Genomic DNA, 23,438 nt, shown 5'->3' on the forward strand with positions numbered 1-23,438 from the left:
GACCTGGCGTCTGAGCGGGGGGGAGGGAACGTGCGCGCCACCGCGGCGGGAGGAGGCGGAGCGGAGGTCCCCGGATGAGACTCGGCTGATGGTGCCGTGCTGGGGTTGGGTGCGCGCGATGCCCCCCCTCCCACCTGGGCTGTCGCGACACAGACGCTGCCCCCCCCCCGCTCTAGGCGGAACCCCCCCATCCCTAGTGGTCTATCTTGACACGCTGGGGTGCCCCCGAGGGTGCTGGAACAGTTTGTGTAATGGGGGTGCTGAGAGCCCTTGAACCAAACTGGAAACCCTGTATGTGATAGAAACCAAGCCAGGAGTGAGGTAGCACCCCCCTCCCTTCCAACACCTGGGTGCCCTTGGTCCTGATACACCCCCCACCCCGCCTACACCCCCTCCAGCCCTGACTGACAGATGCCAAGGTCTGGTCTCTGCAGGAGTTAAAGACTACAGCATCTGATGAAAGTTCAGGACACCCCTTCCCCCCCCCCGACAGCGTGCACCCTTCCCCTCTATCCCAGCTCACACATAGGGAGGGGGCCACACAGACACCCTGAATAACTAAATAGAGCAAGGTTGTTTTTAAAAGTTTAAAATTAAAATTTTAATTTCAGGTCTAATCCAATGTTTTGTTTGACCTGCCCCTATTTTTTCAAACTTTTCAGTTTGCTTAGTATGTTTACTTCAGGTGGACCCAAAACTTTTTTTATTTTACAGAACTGCCAACTCTAGTCAGTATCCAGTCCACCAAAGCACTTAAGCATTTGCTTAATTTTAAGGCAATGGGACTTTTTATGTACCTACAGGCAGGTGGATGCTTAAGTGCTTCACTGGATCAGACCCTGAGTGCTCAGCACGTTGCAGGGTCTAATCCACAGGAGTTCTATTGTAACATGGATAATAGTAGGCATATGATATGTTGTGCCGAGTTAGTTTTAATGTGATGGTTCTTTCTAAGTATGCCATTCAGTATGATTAGAAAACATACCATCTTTCTGCCCTTACTTCTGTTCTCATCTACCTCACATTAAAAAATAGTGGCTTTACTCATTTTGTTTATTTATAAAGCTAGTTAAATTAATAGATACACACTTTAAATCAAAAACAGTTTAGCTCTAATGTCTTGTGACCCTTGTGGTCCCCCATAGAGCCAGAGAACAGCCACTGGCATACTTTGTGGAATAAGATGTCAGTAACCTTTTGGGGCGGGGGGGAGAAAACACGCGCACACACACACACACTTGACTAAATGTGCACAGGAAATACTTATTCAAAAAGTTTCTACTGAGATCAATGTGGGTTTTTTTTATGAATTATATAGCATAATAAATGTACATGGTGCTTCCCAGAAACAAAAACAAAATTAGAGAGTCTCTATCTGAGGAACTTGCAATCTAAAACACCCATGCTGCAGACACATATGCCTGGGCTTAACTTTTATTTGTTTTGCTAGAAGACCATATAAAGATAACCAGTAAAAGTATACATTTTTCTTCTGGAAAAAGAATTAGCTGAACAAATTTTGACTAAATTATACAAACTAATTTCTAGATAGAGAACCTCTAAGTTTCAGCTCAGAACAGTTTTGATTGGTGATAAAGTATTGAATATTGATTTTTCTCGTGAAAGTGTTATGTGTAACAGTAATGTAAATATGACTGACTATTCAGAGAGCATGCATGCATGATAAACCAATATTTTTTTATTCCTTGGTGAGTATAAAATAACTTTCTATCTGCAAAAGAAAAGGTTTTCTAAATTCTAATTCATTTAGGCTTCTATTAAAGCAAAGCTTTTAAAGCACATACCGGTACTTAACTTTAAACATGTGAACAATCACACTGAAATCAATGGGATTACTCACAAATTTAAAATTAAGCATGTATTTAAGTACTTTGCTAAATTGGGGCCTACACCATTAGTGTTTGGTTTTTTTTGCTATAGCTATTTTATATAGATAAGGAGACTGCACTCAACTGCATATTTTATATATATATATATATATATATATATGATAAGGATAGCACAGTCAAAGGGCATTTGTATTGGTTTTCTTACCTATATATTTTTATTTATTCTCCTAATTTTATTTGCTGTCTTGTGTATTTGGTTTCAGGATATGGTGTTGTTTCATTTGAAATGTAATATCTTTTTATAATGCCTTTTTAGTAGTAACTTTTTTTTTAAATTGATGGGACAACAAGAAGAAATTCTGATATGCAGGGGAAAATATGTTGAAAGTTTTAACCAATAAATGTCTGCGGCTACCAATAGCTAACAGAACAGGTATAACACAAATGCAATGAAACACAATATATGTAACTGATTGAAGTTAACCATAAACAATTTTTGTATGTTATACTGAAGATGGACAGCTTCACTAGTCATGTTGCTGTGAAATAAATCCCACATCATTTTCTCTAGCCATGGAGCTCTTGCATTTGAGCAGATTTACCATTTTTGCAATTTTAATAGCATCTAAAGTAGACCCATTTATAACAGATGAACAAATTCCTCAAAAAAAGTGTTTGTGAATATTTGTTTGAATAATGTTTGAGTTCTTTTTGCCAATGTTCACTCCTCTTTGCATTTGCTTTCCATGAACATATTCCCAGCAGAAAGGTTTGTGGAAACAGTGGGCCAAATTGTCTGATGGTGTAAAATGGTACACTTCCATTACAGTCAATGGAGCTGCATCAATTTACCCCAGCAGAGCACCTGATTCAATGAATTTTAGCTGAATATCAATGAATATTCCTGGAAAGTGAAGTTTATGTACAAAATGTGAATATTTGCACCAGAAAGCTTATTATTATGAGAGTTATGGTCATCTATACAGGGACCAGAAACAATACTATGTGACCTGTATAGGTCCAATATAACTAGCCAACACTGAATTTGATTATCACATGTTCATATCTACAAATCAAGAATTGTCAGTTGAAATTATTCAGTGAATAAATATGAATAAAGAATAAGACTCCAATCCCGTAAACTGCTCTGTGAAGACACATACGCAGAGCCCAGTTGAAGTCATTCTCATGGAGCAAGTTGTAGGATCAAGTCCTTTATTTGCCTAAATAAATAAATAAATAAATAAATCAGTTTCTCTCGACAACAAAAGAAACATTCACTGAACACATTCATTGCACATTACTTTCTCATTCTTAATAGGTAAGTGACCATCCAGAGATCCCAAAACCACATACCTGCAAAACTCCCAGAACAGAAGCTACTTAGAATATCTTCCTAGCCTTTAAAATTGCTGCCAGTATCTATATACTATTTTCAATGTTCACCATTTCTGCTCATGGTCACCCCGTCAAACTATCCTGATGAAACCATTGGGTTGGTTTAAAAATGGAAACTAGCACAGATGGCAGGCAAGTAATCGTGAATGGATTCTGTAAATATACTACAGAAGAAAATGTGTATTTTTAATAGACATGAGACAATGCGGGGTGTTCTGGCTTTACTGACTTCAGTGGAGTCAGGATTTTATCTAATGCTCAGCTGGCACAAATTGTCATAGCTTCATTGATGTCAGTTGAGCTACTCAATTTATCTAAATTGTCATATCTGGCACCAGACTTGTATGAAAGACCTTTAGTTTAAAATGTTACGTTCTCTTAAGTTAGATAATAGTTTCAGGATTTTACTGCACCAAGAAGAGGGAAATCAAGGGGCTATGCTTCGCATGAACAGGCACACCACATGATTAACTTTTCCATACATGGGGCTTGATCTGACACTCACTAAAGTAAATGGAAAAGCTATTGACTCTAGTGGAGGAGGAGCAGGGCCATGAGTCAAATGGTATCGCTATAATGGCATCTGATGCAAAAACTGTATATCTATCAGGTTAGTCAAAAAGTTAATTCAAGTTTTGCAGGTTTGATTGTTTCTTCAGAAGTATAGCTAATCAAAAATATATTGCGAACACATGTAAACATTTTATTGGGTTGCTTGAAATGGAAAGAACCATTGGGAGTTCTTATGCTCACTCACTAGTTATTGCAGGCACTAGTTTGTAAAATCATGAAAAACTATTTTGGTAAATTATGACAAAATGGAGTTATTTTCTTGAGTTGTCTTTCAGAATTTCAACATATTAGGATGATTCAGGGTCTTCTGAAGTTACATGTTTACTTATATGTTTAAGTAAGTGCTATGGCCATTTTAGCCTATACAGTGCTTTCTATTTTGGAAACTTAAAAAAAATTGAAGTAATTCTGATATTCCTCCATCCCTTCTCTCAGTTTTGATTGACAATACAATTTATTTTGTGTACATATGAATTGTGACTTCATAGCACCCATAATGACACAAAAGAACAATAAATAAATAAATACAATAATACTACAATTTGGATGTCATCTGCTTGGTAATTTTGAGAAACAAAATTGACAAACTAGGCTGCATTAGAGGATGAATTAGAATAAAGAATTAAATTAAAGAATTCCTGAACAACCACGTTGGACACAGGGGCGGCTCTAGGCCCCAGCACGCCAAGCATCTGCTTGGGGTGGCATGCTGCGGGGGGCGCTCTGCTGGTCGCCGGGAGGGCGGCAGGCGGCTCCGGTGGACCTCACGCAGGCGTGCCTGCGGAGGATCCGCTGGTCCTGTGGCTTCGGTGGAGCATCCACAGGCACGCCTACGGGAGGTCCACCGGAGCCGCTGGACCAGCGGACCCTCCGCAGGCACGTCTGCGGGAGGTCCACCGGAGCCACGGGACCGGCGACCGGCAGAGCGCCCCCCGCGGCGTGCCGCCGTGCTTGGGGCAGCGAAATGGCTAGAGCCGCCCCTGGTTGGACAACTAGAGTAGAAGAATTCAGTTTCCTAAAGTGATAAAGGCTTAGCCAGGCCGAAGAAGTGGGTAGAAGAATACCCACATCCGAAGAAGTGGGTATTCACCCACGAAAGCTCATGCTGCAAAACGTCTGTTAGTCTATAAGGTGCCACAGGATTCTTTGCTGCTTTTACAGAACCAGACTAACACGGCTACCCCTCTGATACTTAGCCAGGCCTGTCATTTTACCCCACGTGCTCTGAAATGGTGGTGGTTTTCAGGCTATAAACTAAGGTAGCAAGAGTTAAAATGTTCCTAGAATAAACACAACTAGTTTTATTTAAAGTGCTGAGGTATGAAAATAAAGCAACCAAAATATTAAACTTCAGGTATGAAAACTCCAGCTTTAATTCAGTTATAAAAGTGACAGCTTTTAAAAACTCCCAGAGAGCAACTAGCTGTCCATATTATGTTCTAGGAAAGTAACCACAATGCTTTTAAGCTATCATTCAACTCTCAAGAATGCTATTAATACAAAAGATGTGAAGGCAAGGAGTTGGATTTGAATCATATACTTGGCAGGAGGTCTACGAATCCTTACCGGTAAGGTATCTGAAAAACAGATGTGAAACATGCTTCCCTTTTCTTCTTGCTCTTTACATAAAATAAGTATTATTGTTTAGATAAGCTGACCTAGACCTCAACTATCATGTTTTTGTTTTCTTATAACGACAACAGTATCTGCCAAGATGGTTTTCTCAACCTTTGTTTGCTCTCCCTCCCCTACTTTCTCCCTAATGTCTCATCTCATACTTTCTCTTTGACACTCTTCTTTCCTTTCTTCATCTGTATTCTCTACCCTTTTACCATCCTCCCTCATCCCTTCTTGTAACCCCACAGGCTCCAACCGGATATAAATTCATAATATAATAATGTTCATTGTTGCTTGTTTTTTGGCAAGCTGAACCATACAAAGCAGAGTATGAAAAATAATTAGTGTTTACCTGGTGCCTTTCATTTGAGGATTTCAAAGCACACTATATAGATGGGTTGTAACAAGGAGTTTACCTTTGGGTGGGAGAGCCTGGGGCTAAGCTAGCTCTGATTACAAGATGAGTCTCACCTGAGGGGAATCAGGTAATTCAAGTATAAAAGGCAACAGGAAGCTGCATAGAAAAGGTGTGGTTGAAAAAGGGTTGTTGACACTGCCAGAGGCAAGAAGGGAATGCTCAGAAGCCAGAGATGTTGTAGTTGGCTGAAGAAGTTGTTGCAGGAAGCAAGACTGGCTCCTGCAAAGAGATTGAGCAGTGACCCAGCTCTGGGAAAGAGGACTGGGACACCCCCCCACACACACACTAAGGGAAGAGACACTGAAATGGGATTAGGGCCTGGAGTGCCAGTGTGGACTGCATAACCTGAAATGTTTTAATCTTCCTTTGGATTGTGCGGAGTTTAAGGAGCCCTGTGAAGGAGAAGACAGGACTGGGTAACTGCAGAGGCACCCTTGGGGATGATGAGAGGATGCAATCAGTGGTCTCACCATGCTGCATAGGTGTTGTTATCCTCATTTTATATAAAGAGAAACTGAGGCGCAGATCTGTTAAACAAGTTGGCGGAGGTCACACACTAAGCAAGAGAAAGAACTGGGAATAAAATCCCAGAGTACTGGGATTTAGAAACAGATATGCAGTTTGTTAGACTCACAGCAAACAAATCATACATGTGCACTGTTTCCTATTGACAGGTCCAATTTTGCAGTTTCTACTCCAGCAAAAGTTCCACTGTATTAAATGTGTTTTCCTTAATGCATAAGGTTGCATTATCAGGACGAGTACACACATGCATTGTTTTGTCTACTGTGACTCGAACAGCGGATTGCAAAGAGGAGAGGACTGATTTGAATTACAATAATTAATCAAAAAAAGAACAGGAGTACTTGTGGCACCTTAGAGACTAACAAATTTATTTCAGCATAAGCTTTCGTGGGCTACAGCTCACTTCTTCAGATGCATAATTAATCAGTACAATTAAATTGTCGTTCATATCAGTCATGCATGAAGAACTAAAGAAAGTGAATGTGGAAAAAGAAAACTGGATGGATTCAAGCCAACAGACTAGATAGAATAAGCATACATATAATATAGATACCCCTGAAAACTCACAGGGAACATTGTGGAAATCATTGTGATGATTCAGACATACCATTTTCCTGCCAGTGGCTGAATAAAAGTAATATAAGGCTTCATGTCAAGTTGTATTGAACATCCATAAATAACAAGAAATTTAAATAATACAAACATTTGGAATAATGTTTTTTTTTTTAATCAGCGCATTATAGCTTCTCAGAGGCAAAGAATTGGCTACATAAAGCTGAATTATTTTGGATATTTAAGTTAGTCAGACAGTTTGGCCTCCTCAGCCTTCTCTAATAGGGAACACTGGCACGAGAAATTTTAGTCTTTGCCCACTTCCCACTTGCTGCAATATTCATTACAACAGATGGTCTCTGAAACAAATGCAGTTATACCTGAAAATTGCTTATGGTAGGAAACAATGAGGACACCCCAGATATATACCGAAAATGGCTACAGGCCACAGAGCATGCAGTTCTGTTTAATAAAGTTAGTAGCTAAGTGCAACTGGTCCAGGCTGATAGCGGGGAGGTGATAGCAATCCACTTTTTGTACTCAGATAAATTGACTGTCTTAACTAGGTCGAGGCCTAACTATGTAGGCCCACCTTAGGGCCTCTTCTTTGCATGGATCTGCAAGGGATGATACTGGGAAGAGGACATGTTGGAGTTTCACATTGTTGCTTGCTAATGTTTGTTAAGTCTTGGAAAAAGCAACTGTGAGAACAAAGATGCAGAACTGGGAAAATAAATTAGGGAACAGGAAAATCTGATCATGTGCTTTGAGGCAAATTGATCATGCAGGTGAGGTGTATTTTGGCACAGATGGTAGTAATTTATTAACAAGCATCATAATTATTAAAAATCCCAAAGTGCTTACCACCAGCACTAAACTGTGTTCCTTTAAAAAAAAAAGGGAGAAAAAACCCAGTCCTATAGATTTCCATTTAACAGTTCATGTAGCCAGCCAGAACACTGATGACAGCCCTCTTGACAATGAATAGCTTTTCTTATAAGTGAAGTACTATAAATACCTTTACATTCTGATCCATAATCCTAACACAAACATGAATCACTTTGTTGCCCAACAGTTGACAGCCACGGGACTCCATTGACTTTAATATAACCTAATGGGTGTAACTGAGGGCAGAACTTGATCCTTAGAACCCAATCCTGCAAATACTACTAGAGAGAGGGCTTGATTCAAGGTTATCCTGTGGCACTTTCCCCCAGAGAACACACTCATCACAAGATGCCCTCTATGAAGGGAACAGAGCCAGCTCTGCACCCCCTCAGCCCTCTTCTCACTCAAGGACCCAGTGCAGAGAGCATTCCAGGGTGATCTGGAGAGGGCAAAAAGCGAGTGCACAGGGTAACATTTCTTAGCAATTCTGTGCCACAGCAACCACTCTTAAGGGCCACTGCAGTAGGGATACAAGTTAGAGCAACCTTCAGAACTTCCCAAGCCCAAGACAGTTCCCAAACTGGTACCCAATTCACAGCAGTCTCAGAATAGGGGGAAATACGTCCGCCCCCCCCCATCCCTGTACCAGTCCTAATGCACCTGTGGGGCCAAATTACCCTGACAGTTCTTGCTAATGGGATAATCGCACAGTGTTAAGGGTCAGTCCTGCAAACACTTACCAACATGACTAATTGAGAGCAATAGGGCTTCTCACATGAGTGAAGTCACTCACAGGCAAAAGTGTCTACAGGACAATTTGACTTATTTACCAATTTAAGAGTTTTTTCATTAGAAAATGCTGATTCATCAAAACCGAAACTGTTCCCGGGAAAAAAAATTGAAAATTGTCAAAACATCCACTCTGACATTTTCAAAATGAAAACGTTCCATTTTTTCAGGTCAAAACATCTTTTCATTTAAAAAAATAAGTTACTTTATTTTTTTAAGTTGTTAAAATATAAAGTTAATGAAGTGGTGAACTCTGAGCACTTTAAAGGATTGGTCCCTTAAAGATTAAAGGTCTGATCCTCCCCCACTGAGTCCAATGGAGTTCTGTATTTGATTTTAAATATTAAGGACAATGAAATAAATTTGGGGTTTACAAAATCAATCACTTATGTGTAACATTTTCAAAAGCTGTTGAAAGTCAATGGCCCTTAGGCTCTTAAGTCACTTAGGGATGTTTGAAAAATTTACCTTAGATTTATTAGTGCAAGCCTACCAATCATCATTCCAAGCCTACTATGTCAAAAATAGAATCACTCCCAGTAAAACTATAGCTCATTTATTATCCCACATTACAACTAGGCGTGTATAGACAGTTTAAAATGAAACTATGAGCTAGAGCACCAGTCTGGGAATAAAACAATCACGTAGTTCCCTGACTCAGAGGTGACTTCAAAAGGAGTGGGGGAAAAATATATTTTTTCTTTTTTGGAAGGGGGTGACTGAAAGACTCTTTCCTCAAAAATATTTAAGGCTTTTTTAAAAAACATTAGTACTGCAGAACCTTAGAAGACTCTGGACAACTGAACAACTTTAACGCTTATGACAAATAACAATATAAAACTTCATTAATTGAGAGGGGAAATGATTTTTCTACATAGTTATATTACATTAAAAGAAAGACCAGAGTTGATGTGGCTCGTCAGAAAGACCAACATGGAAAAAAGTGCAAAATAATTCTTTTAAAAAAGAAAATATGCTGTCTAGAGATTTATTCCCCCCTCAAACAGACTAGCAGGTGACTTGTAGGACCAGGAATGAACATATGTAAGAGGTTACATAATTGTAGTCAAGTACAATTGTGTGTCTGTGTGTGTGTAAAATGGATGGACTAAAATGCCCATGAATGTTAAACTCTGAGCCCCACTGTGCCTGGCTTGGCAAGGCCAAGAAGGCACAAGGAACCTCTCCCATCACCTCCACATACCCCATGCAAGGTCTGCATCCTAAATCCTAGTCCTTGCCCTCAGAGACTGCTGTGCAACCACTTCAGAAGTCTAATCTCCACTTGCTGGCTATCTCTTGAATTAGAGGAAGGAGGACTTTGGCCTCAATCCCCTCCATAATAGTCAATAGTGCTGGCCCTGTACAGCAGAGAAGGGGTGATGACCTTTTCCAAAGGGTGGCCACACAGGCTGCACTCTAAGGCATTGCACCTGGATGAACATAGTGCTCCCCAGAACTTCCCCAATAGCGACTCCTCTGTGTTCATCATATTACTTCCGCAGATCTCACTGTTGGAAACCAAGGCAAGCTTAATCCAGCCATAACCAGAGCAAAACTGAGACAAATCCAGCTCCATCCTCCTTGAGTGCAGAAGCTCCCAGGGCAGTGGAACTGGTACACTACTGCAGTGCCGGAGTGGGGCTGGACGCATGGAGCAGGAGGGGCTGGGGTTTGGGTAGGTTAGGGGGATAGGCAAGGTTGGCAGATCTGCTCCCACCATATTTTCTCCATTCAGGGGATCATGTAATGGCCTTCCAAAAAAAAAAAAAGTTACTTCATCCATTAGGCTGAGCTAGCACTAGCCTCCATGGAACAACTTCATTGCTACTTCAGGAAGGATTTCTCCACAGTGGCCAGACCAGTGACTTGAACTGAGTGCTGGGCAAAGGGTTTGGCCCTGTATGTAGAGAGTCCTGCTAATAACTATAATGATGTCAGTAAAATGCAAATTATCCATTAGCTATCAGTTGGTCAAGTGATTAATAAGTCAATATTTTAAACAGGAAAAAGCTATTGTTTCATGTCTTTTATTATACAAATTAATTATTGATGGCCAGTTAACAGCTGAAGAGTTGAGAAGTAGTTACAGTGCTAATGAACCAGGTGCAGCAGTTACTTTTGTCTCCCTTCTTCAGAGCTACTGTTATAATTTCCCAGCCTGCTGTCTCCTCTGTTAATGTCAAGTGAAAGACACTGTAAATCTAGGCTGACTAAAATTAGCCAATTTTAAAGTGTCAGTAAATGTTAATTTCTAATCATTTATTTAACATTTCTTTAAAAAAAAGTGGTGTGTATTTCTAAAATACATTTTAAGACAATTTAAACTGGTTTCTTCACAGAAATGGAATATTCCTGTAGTTAAGGTGCAGGACAGAGTCAAATGATCTGTGCTCTATTCCCAGAATTCTCAGGGCCTGATTTCCAGAAATGCTGGGTTCCCTCAGCTCCTGTTGACTTCAGTTAGGAGTGGTGAGTACTCAGAGCCTCTGGAAAACCAAGCCCTAGGGATAAGATCCACAAAGGCACTTAGACACCTAAATCCCATTTTTAGGCACCACTACTGCGATCCACAAAACTCCCTCTTGGCTACTGCCTAACTCTTTAGGCACCTAAACTCATTCAGCTCTTATGTTTTTGCAGTAAAAGGCACCTATATTCCTGCTTCTGCGCATGCACACTATTGCCTCTCTCTGGTACGGTGTACTAAAATTGACATGTTGACACTTAGGATGAATGTTTATAATCTTATTACTTACTACTTCAAATGAGTTAATCCTTTGCATTTAAAAAACAACAAAAGAATGACACACACACTCACTCCTAAAGATCTATTTTGGCAATTAAATGTTTCTACTAAAGGAAACTACAGATTTGTGATGATGTACAATACATACAATCAGTTGCTGGGATTTTTGACAAGTGAGAATTTTTATGACTCAGTCAAACAATCTCTTAGCTCTCCATAAAATAATCACCACATGAACAATACCTGAAAAGCTTTAGGACCGCTTTCAGTGAAATAAGGGAGCATTTGGGTTGTACTCTTTCAATTCAGTATTTATTTTTGTATTGACAATGTGTCACAGAAGACAGCTGCACAGCACAGCTCAGCTCTCCTTTGCATCCTTAGGGTTAGTTACATATTGGGTTCAGTTCTCACTGATTCAGTGCCAGGCCTGTCCCAGTATTAATTAGAGAAGCTAAGGCTAGTGGAGAATCAGTGTAACAGAGCACTGCTGCATCTGTCTCCCACACCATGCTCCCTACACCAGGGTTGGGGTGGCGAGCCTGCTGGTTGGGCAGGCTCCACCAGCATTATTGCAGAAGGGAGCTTGCCTCTGAAAGGGAAATTCTTCACTGGCCATTTCCAGCCAGAATCTGGCCACTTTGCATTGCTTGAGAAGTGAAAAAGAGATCTGGGCCATTAAATTATGTGACAGAGAATATGCAGATGGGTCAATGAATGGGAGAATGAGGCTTTCATCTATGTTACCAGTTCAAATCCAGCCCCATTCAGAAATGAATTAAAAGTTATTCTCATTGGTGGAAGATATGAGATGAACAGAGTTGTACAAACTTTTCATTTAAACTCATGTCCATCTGGCCTGGTTGCATTACAAATCTGAGCCCAGCTTGCTAAAAATTGCATGAACACAGACCTAGTTTATGCTTTTGTTTGAAGCTTAGTTTGCATGGGTTTTCACATGAAACTAGGCCTGTTTAGTTTTCAATCTGTGGGATTGATTAAAACTGAAAGTCAAGGTGAAACTCCAAGTGTGAATCCATTGAACTGAAACCAAAACTGAAAGCTTGGTATAAACGATGCTTCTCAGTCCTTAGAACTGCCAGTGTGAGACACATGCATTGAAATGTGTAAAAAGTGACCAAAATGTGGGCATGCATTTCATGTTGCACCATAATTGAAAGATTACATTAAAACTTGATTTGCACAGTGAGAAAACAGCCTTAAGGCAGTTTTGCAATCTGTACCAAGTTAATTGCAACAGGTTGTAGGGACAGCTGTTTACAGATTGCAGAGCTGGTTAAGTTGATTCAAGGTGAGAAAGCAGTCTTAAAACATATTTCAGACAAAAAAATACTGTTTATGGTGTGATGCAAAGAAATACACTGGTTTCACTTTGGGTCATTTGGGAGGTCCTGCCAGAGGAGAGGTTCTTGTTCTGCGGGTGTCTCATGGGGCATCAGAGGAAGACAGTCTGGAGGGGGAAAGTAAGGACCTGCTGTAACTGTCTCCAAAGTCAATTAGTACAGCCAACCCATTCAACCCAGTGACATGCAGTTAATTCCATCTGCCTCATCCCACATTATTGCTGACTGCCCTTCTCCCACCCCCAAAACTAAAACAGCCCCAACCCTTACTTTAGGGCTGGTGCAACTGTTGCATTGCACACTGTCGCCTGTGGACCTTCATTCTGCTGCTCCTCTCCAGGAAAACGGTGGAGAAGTTGGTCCTGCTATTGCTGCAGTTTTTCTGGGCTCCTTGCTCAGCTCTCCTCCTGAGACACAGAAGCCTGAATAGGAGGAAATAGAAAGAGCCCACCAGCTAGGCTGACCAGATAGCAAGTGTGAAAAATCAGGATGGGTTGTGGGGGAGGGGGGGAGTAATAAGAGCCTATATAAGAAAAAGCCCCAAATATCAGGACTGTCCCTATAAAAATCGGGACATCTGGTCACCCTACCACCAGCTCAGAGACAGATCTTCTCATTCCTCCCTGCCCTCTCATGAATAGGGAGTCAATCTTTCTCCTACCTAAAAATATAATATCAGTTCCTGGGCAGCTCTCTTGTCTGGTGGAGAGATGGGGAAGATAGAGATAGGAAGCCTTGGAGACCTGCAACAACAGGAACATTTTCCCCCACCCCGCAGCCAGCCAGCATCCCTTCGAGGGGAACACAGGAGAGAATGCTGTGCATCAGAGAAAAACAGCAATGTAAGATGCCTTACAGTTGAGAGCTCTGAGCAGGAACCTCTGCAAATCACAACTGAGTTTTGCTCAGCTCTAGACATGAGCTGGTGGTTTCAACCTCTCAAAGTTACCATCACAGTTATCATTGGTTGGCACTTTTTTTTTTTTTTTTTTTAAACACCTGACAGCAGTGCAGGGAAGCTTGCAGTACTGTTATTCACGCTCTGCCAGCTTGGTGAATCAACAGAGGATGTGCATCATCAGGGCTTTCAATCCAATACCTTTCACAAGTTAATTCACTTAACATGTTTTCCATATTTTAAAGGCTATCTCAAAACTGATCAAAGTACATCAGAGTTTGTCAGGGTGGTTTCTTCAGTAAAAGATTGTCTTGTACTCTGTTTGTCACCCTTGACTATTCTTTTCAGTTGTGATTGCTACAGTAGTTCATATAACACAGTAAATTGTCACAAGATGCATGAAAATGTTTTTAAATACATGGATAGCCCTGAAGAGACAACCTACTGTATATGCTTTGCTGTTTTTCTGGGCCATTTCTCTATTAGAGATATTATATAATCTGGTCCAAGATTTTCCAATTTGTAAATGTGGAAACCACTAATGTTCCTGTCTACTCAGAATGACTCATGAGTTGCTGATGTCATGCATAGGAGAGGGAAATGGGCTCTGAAGTCAGTGTGAGCATCACAGCTGCATACCTGTCAAGTCATATTGATTTTCCATTTGATTACAAATGGAGTCACCCAGGGCCACCCTTACTTACATCTGATGGAACTCAGTGACTCTCGTAGGGCTACACTGGATGTGACTCAGAGCAGAGTCTGTCCCCCAGCTACTAGCACATATGCTGCTCATATGGAGAGCTTTGTAAAGGACTGTCTTAATTCTTTTCTTCTTACAAAATAGTGGCTGGCACGTGGATTATTCAGATAGGAAACGCTGAAGTTTTTATCATAGGTACTTGTTCCAAATAAACACTGAGCGTCAACAGTTAGTCAGTCCTTCAAATATCTTTTCCTCTACTCTTCCTACTTTCTTCTTATACCCCTCCTCTTCTTTGACTGTTACCTCTCCCTACCAATATCAATTTATCTCATTCCTTTTCCTTCTGAAGGAAAGAGGAAGGAGGAGGATTGACAGGAATCAAGCAATGGATAGGTGTAGTCATTCATTGTGTTCCAAAGGTTATACTCCCTGCAGTGTTTTTTATAGTGTTCCGCAATTAGAATCTGTTGTGTATTTGGTTGTCATGGGTTTTGTTACTATGGCAACTGAGTTAGACTATTAAGGGATAGCTCAGCCGGTTTCAACCGGCTGAGTGAGCTCTCTGTGTCTGTAAATAAAATGGAGGTTTTGGTTAGCTGTCTGCTCTCTGGCCTCAAGTGATTGCTTCCTACACCGGCTGCCCCAAGGATATAACAGAATCTTGTTACACACATTAGAACTTTGATCATTAAGGGGAGGGGCATGAGCCTTCTCTCACATGACTTCATTATAGCCACCAATCTGCTCTCCACAGCCTTTTAGAACAGTTTTTAAATGTGTCTTTCTTCCTTTGTCATTTAATTCTGATATCCAATGAATGTATGTGACCATCCGGCACTTAAGAAAGCACTGTGTATGCACAATTGCTATTGGTTCATGCATTAAACCACCACAATGTTTACTTTGAACAATAGCAGGAAATTGGCATGGTGCCGATGAAAATGGTGCTGTTGCCGGCACAGAGGGCCAAGGACAGCAACAGTGGGGGTTCGTTGCCCGGTGTGCGCCACACTAATTAACACACCAGGGTGGAGAAGCAAACCAGGTTTATTTGAGCCCAAAAAGGTGCCAGGGAGAAAAAGTATTCTCAAATCCTGCACACAGATACATGCGGTTTTTCTCTCTTTATACATAACTTCAGCTAAGCATTCCCATCACCCCCACACTCCTCCTCTCCCCCCACCTTTCATTCCCATGCAGCAAATACACTTTGCAACAGCAATTACATTAAGCAGTTAAGTCATACTTGGCAAAAACCACTTTAGCTCGTTAGTAACTCTTCTGTGAACAGTTATCTTGTTTTATTTCTTTGATCTGTTATTCTGCCCCCCCCCCTTAGCCAGGTGTAAGCAGGCCTCATCATTATCTCCTGGCAGTACCACGGTTGTGCTAGCTGTTGTACATTCCATTCTCGGTTACTGGCCTGCTAGGTTGATTAAAGTTCAAACATAAACATGGAAGCGCTTTGGTCAGACATGGAGTGACTTTAGTTCATTCAGGCCTACTACAGAAGGCTTTATTGACACTTATGGTTTTCCACCCTCCTGAGTTACCTAGAGTCATGCCTAGTGACACCAACAGTGCCTTGTACTGTGAAAATATTTTGGAGATCTTTAAAGAGGGGCTTATATCACCAGTCAAAGATTGTTCAAGTAGGACAAAGTTTGAAAGAATTCAAGTGGGACTATTCATATTGCTGTAGCAGAAGATTCTAGAGATACTACCCTATTAAGACAAATATGGATACATATTAAAGAATGCCCATCAGCAATGGATATATTTTGGTTATTCTACTTCTGACAGAATGTTCCTCTGGTAGTTGTGAAGTTACACAGATTGGCAGTTCTAAAAATCCCACCCCAGGGCATTTGAAAGTCCCACACAGCACAGTTTACAGTTAAGGTTTCCTGACATTTATTATAAAAATCCTGTTTTCTGTTGCTTATAACTTTGCCAAACCTATACTGTTTGGGATAAAGTTTCCTAGGCTGGGAGTCTGCCTCAGGCCAAATTCTTTTGAAAAGTTTCAGCTAAAATGATTTAGTTGTTTCCAACAGGGTGATTAGAGAACAACATGTTTTGCCCAATAAAACTTACTGTTTCAGTGAGAAGCTTTAGTGCCTCAAAACTCTGGAGCAGAGACTTGAAATTTGGCAGAGGGGTTTGCCCTCATGTCATGGACATGACTTGTCATCCGTGGGCTGCCAGGGTGCCACTGTGGTATTGGGCACCGGGACTGAGAGCAGGGAGACTTTCTTGTGCTCTCCATGCTCCCCCTGCTGGTGCTCAGACAGACACTGTGGAAGCAGCTTGATTTGAATGTCAATGGGTGAAGAATGAGGGTAAAGGAGGAGGATAAGAACCAGGGCAAAGAGGGTTGTGAGTGGGGGCTGAGAGGTGAGGACAGATACAGGAGAACATAGAAACATGAGGGCAGTATAGAGTGGAGGGGAAGGCAGAAGTCATGGGGCAGAAGGATAGGAGCAGGGGGACAGTCAGAGTCAGGAGTTGAGTGGGTGATGTGGACAGGGGAGTTGGGAATAGAAGCAGGGGACAGGGAGAGATTGGGGGAACATGGGCAGAAGGGTCTGTACACTACAGCGTGCTTCACTCCCAAACCTGGAGCTAAACCAATTATTTATGAGACTCAACGTTCCTTTGCTGTCTAGCAAATAGATGTGACTACCAGTGCTGTGTTTCCATACCCTTCTAGTGACAGCTCCACATAGAAGACAAGAGCCTTCTCCTGCTACCAGCTACCGTTAGCCCAAGTGGTACAGGAGAAGGCTGTGAACATTAAGAACCCAACCCTGTGGATTACCCATGTGGGGGTCAATACTGTTTCACGATGCAAAATTTAAACATTAATTTTTAATAGGAAATTACATTTAAAAAACAATGTTAAAAGAACACTGAGGTTGCAAAGTCAAGCACTCAAAAGTTTGGCAATGACAAGCTGCCTGTACAATGTTCATTCAGCCCCCTTAAGCATTTGCATTAGGATACCCTCTTTAGTTACATGCACTTATAGAAGCAGGCCAAATTAAGGTTCCATACGCAGCCTTAATACTGGCATTTCCAAACTTCTGAGTGTGAGACTTTGCGACCTTGAAGTTCTTTGAACATGGGGTTTGAGGATTTTGGTTGGGGTGAGAAGAAGGGGTTGATAGACACACATACAATAGAAGAGAATCTGTTCATGAAAATCCAGACAAGCCTCTGATGAACATGACAGATTATACAATGAACACCTGATTTTCTCACTCTGCCTATTTGAGACTGCCAAACACTCAGCGCTAATAAGGTATTCAAGTTCTGTATTGTGAAACATTTCTACCTGTTGACAAAAATAGCCTTATCTACTCTCATAAGAAAGGAGAGAACAGTGCAGTGCTCTGTCAGTATTTACATCATGTGGCATACATATGCCACCAAACATCAAGTGATAAACTGCATTAGGCGTTACTCTTTAATTTTCTTTTAAAAAAATTGGTAAGACCATATTTTGAAGTTTTAGGAAAAATGATTGCTTTGCTTCTGTAAGAAGCAACATCATCTGACTCAGAACCAGAGCAAGTATCATTGATTGTTAGAGCCACAAGATCAGATACTTTGTCAATTATATGGAAATAAGGTGAACATTCAAAATGGAGTTATTTTGGCTTATTGGGGCTTGTGTGATCTTTTATTGAGTTCTCATCTGCACACAATTAGTCATAATATTGAGTTTTACTTTGAGTTTCAGATTCAAACAAACCCCCAAACACAAAGTAAAACTCAGCTGAAATACCAACATTCTTCTAGTTTTAGTGTGAAATTAATATCACTGTAAGCTTCACATGGATGTTCAAGAAACTTACCAAACCTTTCAACTAACCTGGACTGAGTTTTGAATTTTTACCTAAATCAGACATTGAGAGTTTCATGTAGTTGGGTTTCATAACAAAAACGTTGCACAACTCTAGCTGGAAGCAACTATGGGATATCTTCAATTAATCAATCAATTAATTGCTTGCAAATAACCAACATGCTGAAAGTTGTTTGCAGACTTTTTTCAGCAAATATCATCAAGAACATTGTAAGCTACTTGTGGAGAAACAGAAAGGAGAAAAAGAAACTAAGCTGGTCAAATCAATTTATATGTATTATTTGCTCAGGTCTGATCATGATATCCTACCTGACCAAATAAATGTTTACATATATTTCTAATACTAAACATGAGAACAGTTATTGAAACACCCTATGCCAGGAACAAATTCAAATTAATCTTGAAGACCTTGCTAAGTGCTAGATTGCTCCTTGCAAACAAGGAGCAATGCTAGCAGTGCAGATACAAAGATACACCGCACCAGAGACAGAGTGGCCAGAGCCATTCTGCCTGTGGGGTGCTGTGGCAGGCACAATGTTTCTGAGGATGTTGGAGGCAGTGATGCTAGAAGTGACTCTTACCTCTTCCTCAGTCAGCTCAGACCCTGGCAACACTCCAATTTAACCTACCCTTTCAGGGCAGTAACACATCTGGCCACAACAACAATTCCTATACCTTGAGCCCAGAGCAACAAGATTAATGGGTAACGTCACTGTGTGGCATCTTCACATACCCATGCTGGGGAACCAAAATCTGGCCCAAAATCATTTGATTTAGAGGAAGATTTGGAAACGGTCAGTAATGATGAAGATTTAGCCTGACTTTAAATGAGGTTTTGCAATTCCTTGATTTTATGAGTACTCCCAGTGTACTGGATGTTGTATTGTGCTAACTGTGACATTACACCCCATATTCTTCACAGAAACATTGCTCTGATATATGGCAATACTAAGATAGGTTTCATGCAAGATGGGTCATGTGAGGTATCACTGAAAAGGTTATGATCTACTGAATGTGTTTATCCAATTTGTATGCATGTATCATTTCTGTACCTGAGGTTAGGAATATTGACTTTGTAACAATTACAACTGTGTGTTTTTGGGGGAACGCCCACCAGACAGTAGGCAATCAGCCTGAATGAGCCATTTAAGGACAATAGAACTTTGAAGACACTAATCTCCCACCATCCTGAGGAGCTTCCTGGGATGTTGCTTTGACACTGCAGGGTCATCTGATGATGTCACCTGGCACAGAGTACAACCTTGGACACTGCTGGCATTTTTCCACTGGAAACAAAGGGTTTCCGCCTTATGTAAATTCTATTTAAGACTGGGGAGTAAGGCAACCAGGACTTTTCTCCATTGCCTCCCTGTCCAAGAAGGAAGATTGCTAAAAACACCTGAAGGGAAAGGCAGGGGTTGAGTCCAGGCTGAAACTCTGCAATCTCCCTAAAACATTTAAGGTTACAAAATATAATTTCTTACCCATTTCGTGAGTGTGTTACGCTAAATTTGCATGTTTTGTTTTATTTGCTTAGTAATCTCCTTTGTTCTGTTTGCTATCCCTTATAATCACTTAAAATTACCATTTGTAGTTAAACTTATTTCTTGTTTATTTAAAAACCCAGTTTGTATAATTCATATCTGGGGTGGGGTGGGGGAAAGGAGGGGAAGCTCTCCACATTGAGGGAGGGGGCAATTTGTTTATGAGCTTGCGCTGTGCAGACCTTGCTATACAGCGCAAGACAGTATTATTTTGGGTTTACACCCCAAGGGAGGTGTGCACATGAGTTCTGGGTAAATTCCCAAGCTGAATCCTCCCTCACAAAGATGATTTCAGTTTATGTCTGCAGCTGGGTGTGGCCTTACCTGTGTGTGGGCTAGAGCAGGCTTGAGGACCTGGCCCAGCAAGGACAGACTGGTGGAACAGACAGGCTCAGTGGAACAGCACATCAGGTGGCATCCCACATGGGGGGGGGAGGGCGCTCAACCCATCACACTAACTATCCAGTATAGCTAAAGCTGAACAACTTTTGTGTTTAGACAAGTTCTAAGTAAAACTTATTTTTATTTCAATGCGTGGTTAAGAGTAGGTCAGACATAACACTAGAAACAAGAGCATGGATTAGACTACCTAATTGATCTCAGTGAATAGGACAAGAGATTAGGAATTGGGAATCATTAGTTTGTTGTGTGACTATAAGCAAAGCAAAGACTCTCGGGGCTCAATTTCCCCCTCTAAAATGGGGAGAGTGATACTTACCCACCTCTATAACATGCTTTGAGGACTATCAATGAAAAGTACTATAGAAGTGCTGAGCAGTATTATTACCAGTTCTAATTTCTACATTGATATGACAAAATGTATGTGATTTAACCAACAAATACCATTATATATAATGTTCATACAGATCAATATTCTTTTAAACATTTTACTTGTATAAAATATTCTGCATCTGTGTTTAACTTAGTGCATGCTTAAGTCAAATCATAGTTACAGGTGCACTTAGTCACTTTGCAATGAAACTGGATTCAGAGTATATAAATTGTTTTACAGTAAACACATTGCAGCCATTTCATATTTAACTCGTATTATCTTGGAGGAATGAAGTCATACTGACAGTCTAGTTATACTTATTCAATGGGGACCCAGTCCTAAACAGAAAAGCTTTGTCTACTTGAAATTCTGCTGCAGCATGTTGGAGCTCAGGAAAAAGAATCTTCAGACCCTACATGTGATGCTGATCTAGAATACTCAAGTACTTGGCTTGCAGACAGATCTTGCTGGATATGGGGGCCAGACAGTGCTTAATTTGTTGCAGGGCTTGCCAGGGCTGAGCCCTGGCACCTCTAGGCTTGACACTTCACAGCCCCAGCACCTTTGGGCTTGCTGTGTCAGTTACAGAAGTTTAAAAAAAAGTAAAAATTGCTTGAACCCAGGCACCTCTTTCATTACAAATTAAGCACTGGGGCCAGGGTATTGGAAACATCTGCTGCTTCTTACTGTGTGTAGTTTGTGCTGTGAAGATTTGCACTATACTTGGAACCACTGCTTGCTTTCTAATGTGCAGGAAACACATCCACTTTTCGTCCCCCTCATGTTTCCTTGTACACACCTCTACATAAAAATCATTTATTTAGCATACAGAGGGCAGGGGAATTCTCCTTCACAGATTCCCTACAGATGGGAGGTTCCCCCACCACCATTTCCCAAGAATTGTTTATTTTCAACTGCATTTTGATCTTGGCTGACTGCAAGAGGCATTTAAGGATTTAGGCCTTAGGTGAGTAAATCTAAGTTACTTAGCATACATACCAGGCTTCATGCTGACTATAATTTTGGATGTTAATACAGTACCTTCAGCTGAAAAAGGTGAATTCAAAAAGCAGGAATTGTCATTACCTGCTCTGCCAGGTGTTCAGTAGTTTTCTTAAGAAACTTTTCAAACCCCTTGTAAACAGGGTCACCTCCTCTCTCCTGGCACCTTAATAAGACTATAGAGAATTCAGAAGTATAAGAAAGTTCCCTTTCTTGGGGTCTACTTTAAGTCCAAAGGAAAGTCTCTTTTGCCCAGTCCCCAGCAAGGCCTGGTTCCTCCTACATGCAGAACTGTCCTCTCTGGTTCTCTGCTGTCTTCTCTTCCTCACAAAGGAGTCCCACAGTCTTCTCAAGGCTGTTTTAATTCCAATCAGCTGCAGCCCTCCACTGATTACCTTCCTCATTGTTTTATTCCTTTCCAAACTGAGAGAGGACAGCAGGCACCTTCTCTCTCAAAGCCCATTCTTTATCTATGCTAGACCTGATTTGGCCACCTGACCCTCCTCATTCTCCCTACTTGGGGAGGAAAGTTGGTTATATGACAGGTGGGGCTGGGCCCAACTCCTCTTAAAGGGGCCAGCCACCATTTGACACCTCGCCACAAGGCTCTGATACTTTTTGGCAAATAGGATGAATGCAGAATTAGAGTTTTGTGGCCAAATTTTGCCTCATTAACACCCAGCCAACTTGATTGACTTCACTGGGTTTTTACAAGTTTTCGTGTGGATAACTAAGAGGAAGATTAGGCCCTCAGAATATGCACACATACACATGCTAATACATACCGTGTACTGACTTTGTGTATCAGTGAACTTCCAGATTTATTGTTTCTCAAGGTAAACACTGACTTCAGTTTCACCTTGGTCAATATTTACACCTCAGATCAATAAATATTGATGCTCTCTTCTACAGAAGTCAATATCTACTTAAAATATATATGGCAAAGGTAATCAGTAAAAGCAAATCAAAGTCATTAATAAACATTCCATCATAAGTGAAGTCTGTCCTCCAAAAATAAGGGATACTTTATTATCTGTGCCCATTAGAAATAACAGAGTTGTTTTCCCTTCATATTTTATTATTATTTTAAAGATGACATGTAGTATGTTTGATTGAGTTGGAGCTACTTAATATGGCAAAAGATAGAGGTATTCACATAATTACTGTACAAACACTGGGCCAGATCCTCCAGTTTGGCTGAGCTATAATCAGTACGTGATTAGAGGGCAGGAGAATCTAATCCTGTGGCCATCCTACTTCCAATCCACTTCCTAGCATGTTAGAGCAGCCTGTAGGCTACTCTGCCTTGCAGCATCTGCCAATAGCCCCACAGAGGCAGCTATAGCAGCTAGGGATCAGGTGGGTGCAGGAATATCCCACACACGACTCTTACTTCCTCAGGTCTGCCTCCTGTGCCAGGGGCCGAGAGAAGGCAAGACAACTCTGTGCTGTCCAAGGATTCTCCTGTGCAAGGGGAAATCATCCAGTGGCAGGTTAATCTGAGTTTATAGCTGCTTGACATTGATATAGCAGCACAAAAACAACTAGTGCATACTAGTAAATCTAGCCCAGAGTCTGCAACAAGCAGTTTACTCATGAACAAACATTTATGCTTCCTGTCAGTGGCTTTGTGTGGTCCAGAGTGCAGAAATATTGTTTGAAGCAGACAAGGACAACCAACAGAAAGCTCCACATCCCCTCTGTGCCACAGAGCGATGCTCCAAGAAAGCTCCATCCATGATAACTTCAGAGGGAATATTGGAAAGGTGTGGGATTGTATTTGGGTTTAGGAGTGACCAATGGAAACCTAACTCTGTAGTTCCAATAGCTACGCAGGGAAATAGCAGTGACATCAGAGTGACACCTCAGTCAAGCCACAGCATGCAGGGCAGGATTTCATCTCTTCCCCCAGCTCTTACAGGACC

General features: G+C 41.1%; 1 long non-coding RNA gene across 2 annotated transcripts; it reads right to left on the reverse strand.

Moving 5' to 3' along the window:
* Positions 1–11,140: 11,140 nt before the first annotated feature.
* LOC123377739 lies at positions 11,141–21,961 on the reverse strand. Of its 2 annotated transcripts, none has more exons than XR_006582304.1 (3): positions 21,598–21,961; positions 12,994–13,145; positions 11,141–12,830 (listed from the first exon to the last, which is right to left on the reverse strand). It is a non-coding gene; the product is annotated as an uncharacterized LOC123377739 (long non-coding RNA). The 2 variants fall into 2 exon arrangements; XR_006582303.1 differs by lacking the exon at positions 21,598–21,961 and adding an exon at positions 14,326–14,765 and having other exon boundaries at positions 11,143–12,830.
* Positions 21,962–23,438: the final 1,477 nt, after the last annotated feature.

The sequence above is a fragment of the Mauremys mutica genome, chromosome 9 (genome assembly GCF_020497125.1).
Source record: "Mauremys mutica isolate MM-2020 ecotype Southern chromosome 9, ASM2049712v1, whole genome shotgun sequence".
Taxonomy (NCBI): Eukaryota; Metazoa; Chordata; order Testudines; family Geoemydidae; genus Mauremys; species Mauremys mutica.